General features: G+C 43.6%; 2 long non-coding RNA genes across 2 annotated transcripts in view; both read left to right on the plus strand.

Annotated features, from left to right (window-relative positions):
- LOC123256063 overlaps window positions 1-4,879 on the plus strand; it is a 7,886-nt gene extending 3,007 nt beyond the window's left edge. The window contains exons 4-8 of the long non-coding RNA XR_006506815.1: window positions 1,579-1,630; window positions 3,142-3,199; window positions 3,559-3,590; window positions 4,042-4,137; window positions 4,857-4,879. This is a non-coding gene — a long non-coding RNA (uncharacterized LOC123256063). The remainder of the gene's footprint in view (window positions 1-1,578; window positions 1,631-3,141; window positions 3,200-3,558; window positions 3,591-4,041; window positions 4,138-4,856) is intronic.
- A 1,498-nt stretch (window positions 4,880-6,377) lies between these two features.
- On the plus strand, window positions 6,378-8,718 carry LOC123256062. Its single transcript, XR_006506814.1, has 3 exons — window positions 6,378-6,577; window positions 7,348-7,399; window positions 8,666-8,718. It is a non-coding gene; the product is annotated as an uncharacterized LOC123256062 (long non-coding RNA).
- The last annotated feature ends 1,024 nt before the right edge of the window (window positions 8,719-9,742 follow it).

Raw genomic sequence — 9,742 nt, forward strand, 5'->3', positions numbered from 1 at the left:
TTATCACCAGGCCTAGGTCAAGTCTCTTCTCAGGTTGATGAAAGAATAAGTAGAAAGGATAAAATAGAGTCAGTACCTGTGAGGGATGAATCAGGGAAACATGTGGGTGATAGGGAAAGGGTCCAGTGGTCTAGAATATTGTAAATGGCTCAATTTCACTCAAGTGGGGAAGGAGGGAAGAGTCAGGACATTATTCCCTTCCAGGAAAGGAGAACACATTCAACGGGGTCTAGAAGTTACATATCCCAAAATGAGGGTGAGCAGAATTATCTATATTAAGCAGAGGTCATAGCAGAGTGTCCCTGCCCTCCCTGCCTTCCTTCAGATCCCTCCTAAATCTAATTTTCTTCAGGAAATTCTCATCCCTGTGATTATCAGTAATCAGTGTTATATCTATACACCTTACTGTCTTCCTCACATACTATAGAAGATATTTGGATTTCACTGTTGGGGGGTTTGAGATGAAGAAAGAGCAGAATTGGGATGGGAGGAGAAGGAGGAAGACATTTGGGGTAGAGAAGTTACAAGGAAGAGAGTATGAGGGAGAAAGAAAGAGGATAAAAAGATAGTGACTTGGAATACAGAGAGAGACAGAGATAGATAGATAGATAGATAGATAGATAGATAGATAGATAGATAGATAGAGAGAGAGAGAGAGAGAGAGAGAGAGAGAGAGTGGGAGTGGAAAAGAGATTGAGAGTGTGCATACTTGGCAGTACTTAATGAATTCTTATCACCAGGCCTAGGTCAAGTCTCTTCTCAGGTTGATGAAAGAATAAGTAGAAAGGATAAAATAGAGTCAGTACCTGTGAGGGATGGATCAGTGAAGCCCCTTGGTGAGTGGGAAAGAGGGGTACTGGGCTATAATACTGCAAATGGCCCATCTTCCCTCAAAAAGGGAAGGAGGAGAGAAGGGGTCTGCATAATAAAAGCCAATTGGTAGCCCTTCCCTCTCCTTCAGGATTCTAGAACACATGAAGGTAGTTATGGAAACTACTGGTCACACAGGGTGGGGGAGCAGAGGGAGCTTCATTGAGTACAGGTCATGACAGACTAACCTGTCCTTCTTGGCTTCCTTCTGGCTCCTACTAAAATCAGAATTTCTTCAGAAACTTTTCATCCTCATGTTTATTAGTGCTCAGTGTTCTAATCTGTACAAATTACTACATTTGGGAGGGAGGGAAACAGAGACACATACAGAGAACGAATAGTGGTGGGGATGAAGGTCAGAAAGGAACAGGGAAGATAGAAGGGGAAAGTGTAAAGGAAAAGAGTGTGGAAAAGGAAGCACAGAAACTGAGAGAATGGAAGAGAAAGACACACAAAGAGAAAGATTCAGACAGGACTCAATGAATTCAAATCCTGAGTCCTGGGTAAGCAACTTTCTTCAATTATTGGAAGACTTGAAAGATGGATAGCAACAATCCCTGCCAGCAGAGAATGGATCAGTGAAATAGTTTGGGGTTATGGGAAAGGTGAAACCTGGAATGCCTCAATAGGCCTTTTTTGGCTAAAAGGGGTAGAAGGGACTAGTCTGGTCATTATAAACCAGTGGGCCTTATTTTTTTTTTCTTCCAGTAATCAAGAACACATTCAATGAGGTCTAGAAAGTACAGATCCCCAAAGGAGGGTGAGTAAAGTTATCTTCAATGAGCAGAGGTCAGACTACAGAGTGTCCCTGCCCCTCACTGCCTTCCTTCAGGTCCCTACTAAAATGTGATCTGCTACAGGACATTTTCATCTTTGTGATTATCAGTCATCAGTGTTATATCCTATGCAACTTACTGTCCTTGTGAAATTTTCATTGTTGTAGACATTGGGATTTCACTGATGGGGAGAGAGGAAGAAAGAGAATTGGGAGGGGGAAAGAGAAAGACATTTGTGGGGGAGAGATGTTAGGAGGGATAGAGAATCATGAGGGAGAAAGATACAGGAAGAGAAGAAAAATTAGACAGAGACAGTGAGAAACAGTGAGAGAGACAGAAAGAGACAGAGAGAATAGGCATGCTTTTTAGTACTTAATGAATTCTTATCACCAAGCATAGGACAAGTGTCTTCTCAGGTTAATGAAAGAAGAAGTTGAAAGGACAATAGGGTCTCTCCCAGTGAGGGTTGGATCAGTTAAACGGATAGGTGTGTGGGAAAGGGGGCCTGGGCTAGAATACTGCAAATGACCCACTCAAATGGGGAAGAAGGAAAAGTCTGGATATTAAGAGCCAATTGACTGTACTTCCATCTCCCTCAGGATTCTAGAGCACATGAAGGTAGTTATGGAAAATACTGATCACACAGGGTGGAGGAGCAGAGGGAGCTTCATTGAATGCAGGTCATGACAGACTAACCTGCCCTTCCTGGCTTCATTCAAGCCCCTGCTAAAATCAGAATTTCTTCAGAAAGATTTCATCCTTATGATTATATTAATGTTCAGTGTTACAATCTTTACAAAGTACTATATTTGGGAGTGAGGAAGACACACACACACACACACACACACACACACACACACAGAGAGAGAGAGAGAGAGAGAGAGAGAGAGAGAGAGAGAGAGAGAGAGAATGAGAATAGTGGGGTGGAAGAGAGGAAGGAGGGAGACCGAAGGAGGGGATAGTTTGGTAAAAGAGCAGAGAAGATGAAGCAAAGAAAGAGAGGGAGAATGAAAGAGAGAGAGAGAACACAGTAGGAGAAAGACAGGACTCAGTGAATTCAAGCCCCCCAGCCTGGGTGAGCAACCTTCTCCAATTAATGGAAGACTAGAAAGATGGATAGCAACAATCCCTGTAAGCAGAGCATGTATCAGTGAAACAGTTTGGGAATATGGGAATGGGGAACCTGGAATGCTGCAATAGGCATTTTAGGCTAAAAGGGAAAGGAGTCTGTATATTATAAGCCAGTGGCCTTGATTTCCTTCTCTTCCAGGAATTTAAAACACATTCAGGGAACTCTATAAGGTTCAGATCCCAAAAGGAGGGCGAGTATAGTTATCTTCAATAAGCAGAGGCCAGGCCACAGAATATCCCTGCCCTCCCTGCCTCCCTTCAGGTCCCTACTGAAATCTGATGTTCTACAGGAAGTTCTCATCCCTGTGATTATCAGTAATCAGTGTCCTATCCTATGCAGCTTACTTTCCTTGTGATATTGTAGGAGACATCCGAATTTGAGTGGTGTTTCTGGAGGGGAGATGAAGAAAGAGCATTTGGAGGTAAGGAGAAAGGAGGATGACATTTCAGGGAGAGAAGTTAGGAGGAAGAGTCTGATGGATAATGAAAAGAGGCAGAAAGAGAAAAACAGAAAGAGACAGAGATGGAACACCTGGCATTAGGTAATCAATTCTCATCACCAGGCCTAGATATCAAGTCTCTTCTCAGGTTAATGAAAGAATTTGTAGAAAGGACAAAATAGAATCACTATAAGTGGAGGGATGGATCAGAGAAACATTTGGGTAAGTGGGAAAGAGGGCCCTGGGCTAGGATACTGTAAATGGCCAATCTTCACTCAAATGGGGAAGAAGGACAAGTCTGGACATTATAAGCCAGTGGGCTTGATTTCTTTCTCTTCCAGGAATGGAGAACACATTCAACTAAGTCTAGAAGGTAAAGATCTCTAAAGGAGGGTGAGCATAGTTATCTTCATTAAGCAGAGGTCATAGAAGAGGGCCCCTGCCCTCCCTGGCTTCCTTCAGGTCCCTACTGAAATCTAATCTTTTATAGGAAGTTCTCATTCCTGTGATTATCAGTAATCAGTATTTTATGCTATGCTACTTACTGTCTTCCTGACATTATGGAAAACACTGGGATTTGACTGTTGGGATGAGATGAAGAAATAGCATTGTGGGTTGGGGAGAAGAAAGGAGAAAGACAATTGGGGGAAAGAATTTAGGAGGGAAGAGAGTATGAGGGAGAAAAAAATGAAGCAAGAGGAGAAAAACAGAGAGAGAGAGAGAGAGAGAGAGAGAGAGAGAGAGAGAGAGAGAGAGAGAGAGAGGGAGAATGAAAGAAAGAGAGAGGATATACTTTGTAATACTTAATAAATTCTTTTCAACAGGCCTACATCAAGTCTCTGCTCAGGTTAATGAAGGAATAAGTAGAAAGGGCAAAATTCAGTCGCTACCACAGAGGGATGGACCAGGGAAACACCTGGGTGAGTTGGAAAGAGGGCCCTGGGCTAGAATACTGCAAATGGTCCATCTTCACTCAAATGGGGAAGAAGGAAGAGTCTGGATATTAAAAGCCAATAGGCTAGAGTTCTCTCTCCTTCAAGATTCTAGAGCACATGTAGGTAGTTATGGAAAATACTGGTCACACAGGATGGGTGAGCAGAGGGAGCTTCATTGAGTTCTGGTCATGACAGACTAACCTACCTTTCTTCCCTTCATTCAAGCTCCTGCTAAAATCAGAATTTCTTCAGGAACTTTTCATCCTTGTGGTTATTAATATTAAATGTTATAATCTGTACAACTTACTAAATTTTGTAGCGAGGGAGGGAAACACAGAGATAGAGAGAATGGGGTGGGGTTGAAGGGAGAAAGGAAGGAGGAATGTAGATGGGGGGGAGAGTGAGGTAAAAGTGCAGAGAAGAGGTAGCACAGAAACAGAAAGAGAGAGGCACAAAGAGAAAGATTTTGGACATCACTCAATGAATTCAAGTCCTGAGTCCTGGATGAGCAACCTTCTCCAATGAATGGAAGGCTAGGACAGATAGCAACAATCACTGCTAGCAGAGGATGGATCAATAAATGACTTTGGGGATATGGAAAAGAGGAACATGGAAAGGTGCAATAGGCCTTTTTTTGGCTAAAAGGGTAATAAGGACTAGTCTGGGCCTTATAAGCCAGTGGGCTTCATTTTTTTCTCTTCCAGGAATCAAGAACACATTAAATGAGGTCTAGAAGGTACAGATCCCCAAAGGAGGGTGAGTATAGTTATCTACAACATGCAGAGATCAGGCTACAGAGTATCCCTGCCCTCCCTGCCTTCCTTCAGGTCCCTACTGAAATCTGATCTTCAGGAAGTTCTCATCCCTGTGATTATCAGTATTCAGTGTCCCATCCTATGCAACTTACNGAAAGGGGAAACCTGGAATGCTGCAATAGACCTTTTTTGGCTAAAAGAGAAAAGTTTTGGACATTATGAGCCAGTGGCCTTGATTTCTTTCTCTTCCAGGAATTGAGAACACATTCAAAGAGTTCTAGAAGATACAGATCCCAAAAGAAAGGTGAATATAGTTATCTTCATTAAGCAGAAGTCGTAGCAGAGTATCCCTGCCCTCCCTGGCTTCCTTCAGGTCCCTACTAAAATGTGATCTTTTACAGGAAGTTTTCATCTCTGTGATTATTAATCAATCATCAGTGTTAGAATGATTCTATGCATCTCAATATCTTTGGGCCTTTGACATTTGAGAATTGAGGCAGAGAGAGGGAGAGAGAGAGGACATTAGAACAGAAGGAGAAGGAGAAAGGGAAAGACAGCTGGGTGAGAAAAGTCAGGAGGAGGAGAGTATGAAGGAGGAAGAAATGGAAGAGGTGGAGGGGAGGAGGAGGAGAGAGAAAGAAAGAAAATGGAGTAGGAAGGAGGAAGGAGGTGGCTTACTAGGTAGAGGGGAGGTGGACAGTAAGAGAGAGATTAAGGAAAGAGTATGAGGAGGGAAGAGAGAGAAGAGAAATGAGGATGGATTGAAGGGAGAGAGAGTGACGGGGAGACAAAAGGAGAGAACAAGAAAAGGCAGTAAAGGAGGAGGAAGCTGAGAAAGAAAGGAAAGAAGCTAAAAAGAGAATCTGACAGGCCTCAATCAATTCTAGTCAGTAGGCCTTGGTGAACTCCCCTCTTAGGTTAATGGGACTGAATGCAGAATGCACAGCCAAGTCACTGCCAGCCAGGGATCTGTCAGTGAAAAACCTTGCTGAGTGGCAAGGTGGGCCCTTGGTTGGAATAATAGAAAAGGTCCACTGTTCCTAAAAGGAAAAGAAGGGAGATTTTGGACATTATAAGCCAGTGGACTTGATTTCCTTCTTTGCTAACATTCTAGAACTCATTAGAGAAGGTGCTGATCCCAATACGTTATGCCAGGGTTATCCTGCCCTCCTTGCCTTCCTCCAAATCCCTGCTAGAATCTCATTTTCTACAGGAACTTTTCATCTGGGTGATGCCAGTTCTCAGTGTTGTAATCTGTGTAACTTCCTTTGTGACATTGTAGTAACATTTGTATGAGAGGAAGTTGGGTTTGAGGGAGGGAAGACAGTCAAGGGAAGAGATATTATGGGAAGAGAGACTGAGGGAGGAAGAAATAGAGAGATGGAGGAGAGAGAAATAGAGAAAAAGGAAGGGTTGAAGGAGGGAAGGGGGGGGGAAGACAAGGAGAGAGAGGTGGATAAAAGAGAGTCAGGAAAAGAGGGAGTTGGGGAATGGGAAGAGAATCAGAGACACAGAGACCAACGGAGACAGAAAGAAGATGGAACCTGCCACAGGACCCAGTGAATTCACATCACCTGGCCAGAATGAACTCTGTTCTCAGAATAATGGAAAAAAGTCAATTGGCACAGCTGAGCCACTACCAGAGAGTGATGGATCAATGAAACACAAAGGTGAATGGGAAAGTGGGTGCTGGGCTAAAATACTGTAAATGGTCATTTTCCCTCAAAAGGGGGGGGGGAGAAAGAAGAGTCTGGCTATTAAGTCAATTCCCTGCACTTCCCTCTCCCTCAGGATTCTAGAGCACATGAAGGTAGTTATTAGAAACTGCTGGTCACACAGGGTGGGGGAGCAGAGGGAGCTTCATTGAGTACAGGTCATGGCAGACTAACCTGTCCTTCTTGGCTTCATTCAAGCCCCTGCTAAAATCAGAATTTCTTCAGGAACTTTTCATCCTCATGATTATTAGTGCTCAGTGTTCTAATCTGTACAAATTACTACATTTGAGAAGGGGAGGGAGGGAGAGGAGGAGAGACATACAGAGAGAGACAGAGATGGAGAGAGAATGGTGGGGGGGGGATTGAAGGGAGAAAGGAAGGAGGAAGACAAGGGGGGAGAGTAAGGTAAAAGAGCAGAGAAGACATAGCAAAGAACCAAAAAGAGAGGAAAAATGAGAGAGACACACACAAAGAGAAAGATTTGGACAGTATTCAATGAATTGGAGTCCCCAGTCCTGGGTGAGCAACCTTCTCCAATGAATGGAAGACTAGAAAGATGGGTAGCAACCATCACTGCCAGCAGAGTATGGATCAGTGAAACACTTTGGGGATATGGGAAAGGGGAACCTGGAATGCTGTAAATGGCCCATCTTCACTTAAATGGGGAAGAGGAGGGACCAGTCTGGACATTATAAGCCAGTGGGCTTGATTTCTTTCTCTTCCAGGAATCAAGAATACATTCAAGGAGTTCTAGAAGGTACAGATCCCAAAAGGAGGGTGAGTATAGTTATCTTCAATCATCAGAGTTCACAGCAGAGTGTCTCTGCCCTCCCTGGCTTCCTTCAAGTCCCTACTAAAATTTAATCCTTCACAGGGAAGTTTGCATTTCTGTGATTATCAATCAACAGTGTTAGAGTCTATGCAACATGCTGTCCTTGTGACATTTTAGGAGACATTGGGATTTGAGTGGTGGGGAGAGATGAAGAAAGAGCATTGGGAGGGGAGGGGAAGGAGGAAGACATATGGGGGAGAGAAGTTAGCAGGAAGCTAGTATAAGGGAGAAAGAAAGAGGAAGGAAGAGGAGAAAAAGAGAGAAAGAGAGAGAGACACACACACACAGAGACAGAGAGACAGACAAACAGGGAGACAGAGAGAGCACACACACTTGGCAGTACTTAAAGAATTCTTATCACTAGGCCTGGGTCAAGTCTCTTCTCAGGTTAATGAAAGGATAAGTAGAAAGGACAATAGAGTCACTTCCAAAGAAGGGATGGATCAGTGAAGCCTCTGGGTGAGTGGGAAAGAGGGAGCCCTGGGCTAGAATACTACAAATGGCCCATCTTCCCTCAAATGGGGAAGAAAGAAGAGTCTGGATATTGAAAGCCAATAGGCTGGACTTCCCTCTCCTTCAGGATTCTAGAGCACATGAAGGTAGTTATGGAAAATACTGGTCACACAGGGTGGGAGAGCATAGTGTGTTTCATTGAGTACAGATCATGGCAGACTAACCTGCCCTTCATGGCTTCATTCAAGCCCCTGCTAAAATCAGAATTTCGTCATGAACTTTTCATCCTTGTGATTATTAATATTAAATGTTATAATCTGTAACGTTACTACATTTGGGAGGGAGGGGGAGAGGGGGAGAGAGACAGAAAGATATAGTCAGAGAGAATGGGGGGGGGCTGAAGGGAGAAAGAAAGGAAGACAGAAGGGGGAGAGTGAGGTAAAAGAGCAGAGAAGATGTAGCAAAGAAACAGAAAGAGAGGGAGAATGAAAGAGAAAGAGAGAGAGACAACGAAGTGAAAGATTTGGACAGGACTCAGTGAGAATTCAAGTCCCCAGTCCTGGCTGAGTAACCTTCTCCAATTAATGGAAGATTAGAAAGATGGATATGGACAATCACTGCCAGCAGAGGATGGATCCCTCAAACACTTTGGGGATATGGGAAAGGGGAAGCTGTAATGCGGCAATAGACCTTTTTTGGCTAAAAGAGAAAAGTTCTGGCCATTATGAGCCAGTGGCCTTGATTTCTTTCTCTTCCAGGAATCAAGAACACATTCAATGAGGTGTAGAAGGTACAGATTCCCAAAGGAGGGTGAGTATAGTTATCTTCAATGAGCCGACATAAGACCACAGAGTATCCCTGCCCTTCCTGACTTCCTTCAGGTCCCTATTAAATTCTGATCTTCTACAGGAAGTTCTCATGCCTGTGGTTATCAGCAACTAGTGGTCTATGCTATGCAATTTACTGTTTTCCTGACATTATAGAAGATATTAGGATTTGACTGGTGGTGTGGTTGAGATATGAAGAAAGAGCATTGTGGGGGGAGGAGAAGGAGAAAGACATTTGGGGGCAAGAAGGTAGGAGGAAGAGAGTATGTGGGAGAAAGAAGGAGGGAGAAAGAGGAGAAAAACAGAGACATACACACACACACACAGAGGATACATTTGCAGAACTTAATGAATTCATATCACTAGGCCCAGGTCAAGTTTCTTCTCAGGTTAATGAAAGAATAAGTAAGGAAGGACAAAAAAGAGTCACTACCAGAGATGGATGGACCAGGGAAACACCTGGGTGAGTGGGAAAGGGGGCCCTGAGCTAGAATACTACAAATGGCTCATCTTTACTCAAATGGGGAAGAAGGAAGAGTCTGGATATTAAAAGCCAATAGCCTGGAGTTCCCTCTCCCTCAGGATTCTAGAGCACATGAAGGAAGTTATGGAAACTACTGGTCACACAGGGTGGGTGAGCAGAGGGAGCTTCATTGAATACAGGTCATGACAGACTAAACTGCCCTTCTTGGCTTCATTCAAGCTTCTCCTAAAATCAGAATTTCTTCAGGAACTTTTCTTCCTTGCGATGATTACTTCTCAGTGTTATAATATGTACAAATTACTACATTTTGGAGAGACAGAGACAGAGACAGAGAGAGAATGGAGGGGGTTGAAGGGAGAAAGGAAGGAATACATAGAGATGGGGGGAGAATGAGGTAAGAGAGCAGAGAAGAGGTAGCACAGAAACACAGAGAGAGGGAGAATGAAAGAGAAAGAGAGAGATACAAAGAGAAAAATTTGGACAGAACTCAGTTAATTCAAGTCCTGAGTCCAGGGTGAGCAACT

The sequence above is a fragment of the Gracilinanus agilis genome, unplaced genomic scaffold (genome assembly GCF_016433145.1).
Source record: "Gracilinanus agilis isolate LMUSP501 unplaced genomic scaffold, AgileGrace unplaced_scaffold55785, whole genome shotgun sequence".
Classification (NCBI taxonomy): domain Eukaryota; kingdom Metazoa; phylum Chordata; class Mammalia; order Didelphimorphia; family Didelphidae; genus Gracilinanus; species Gracilinanus agilis.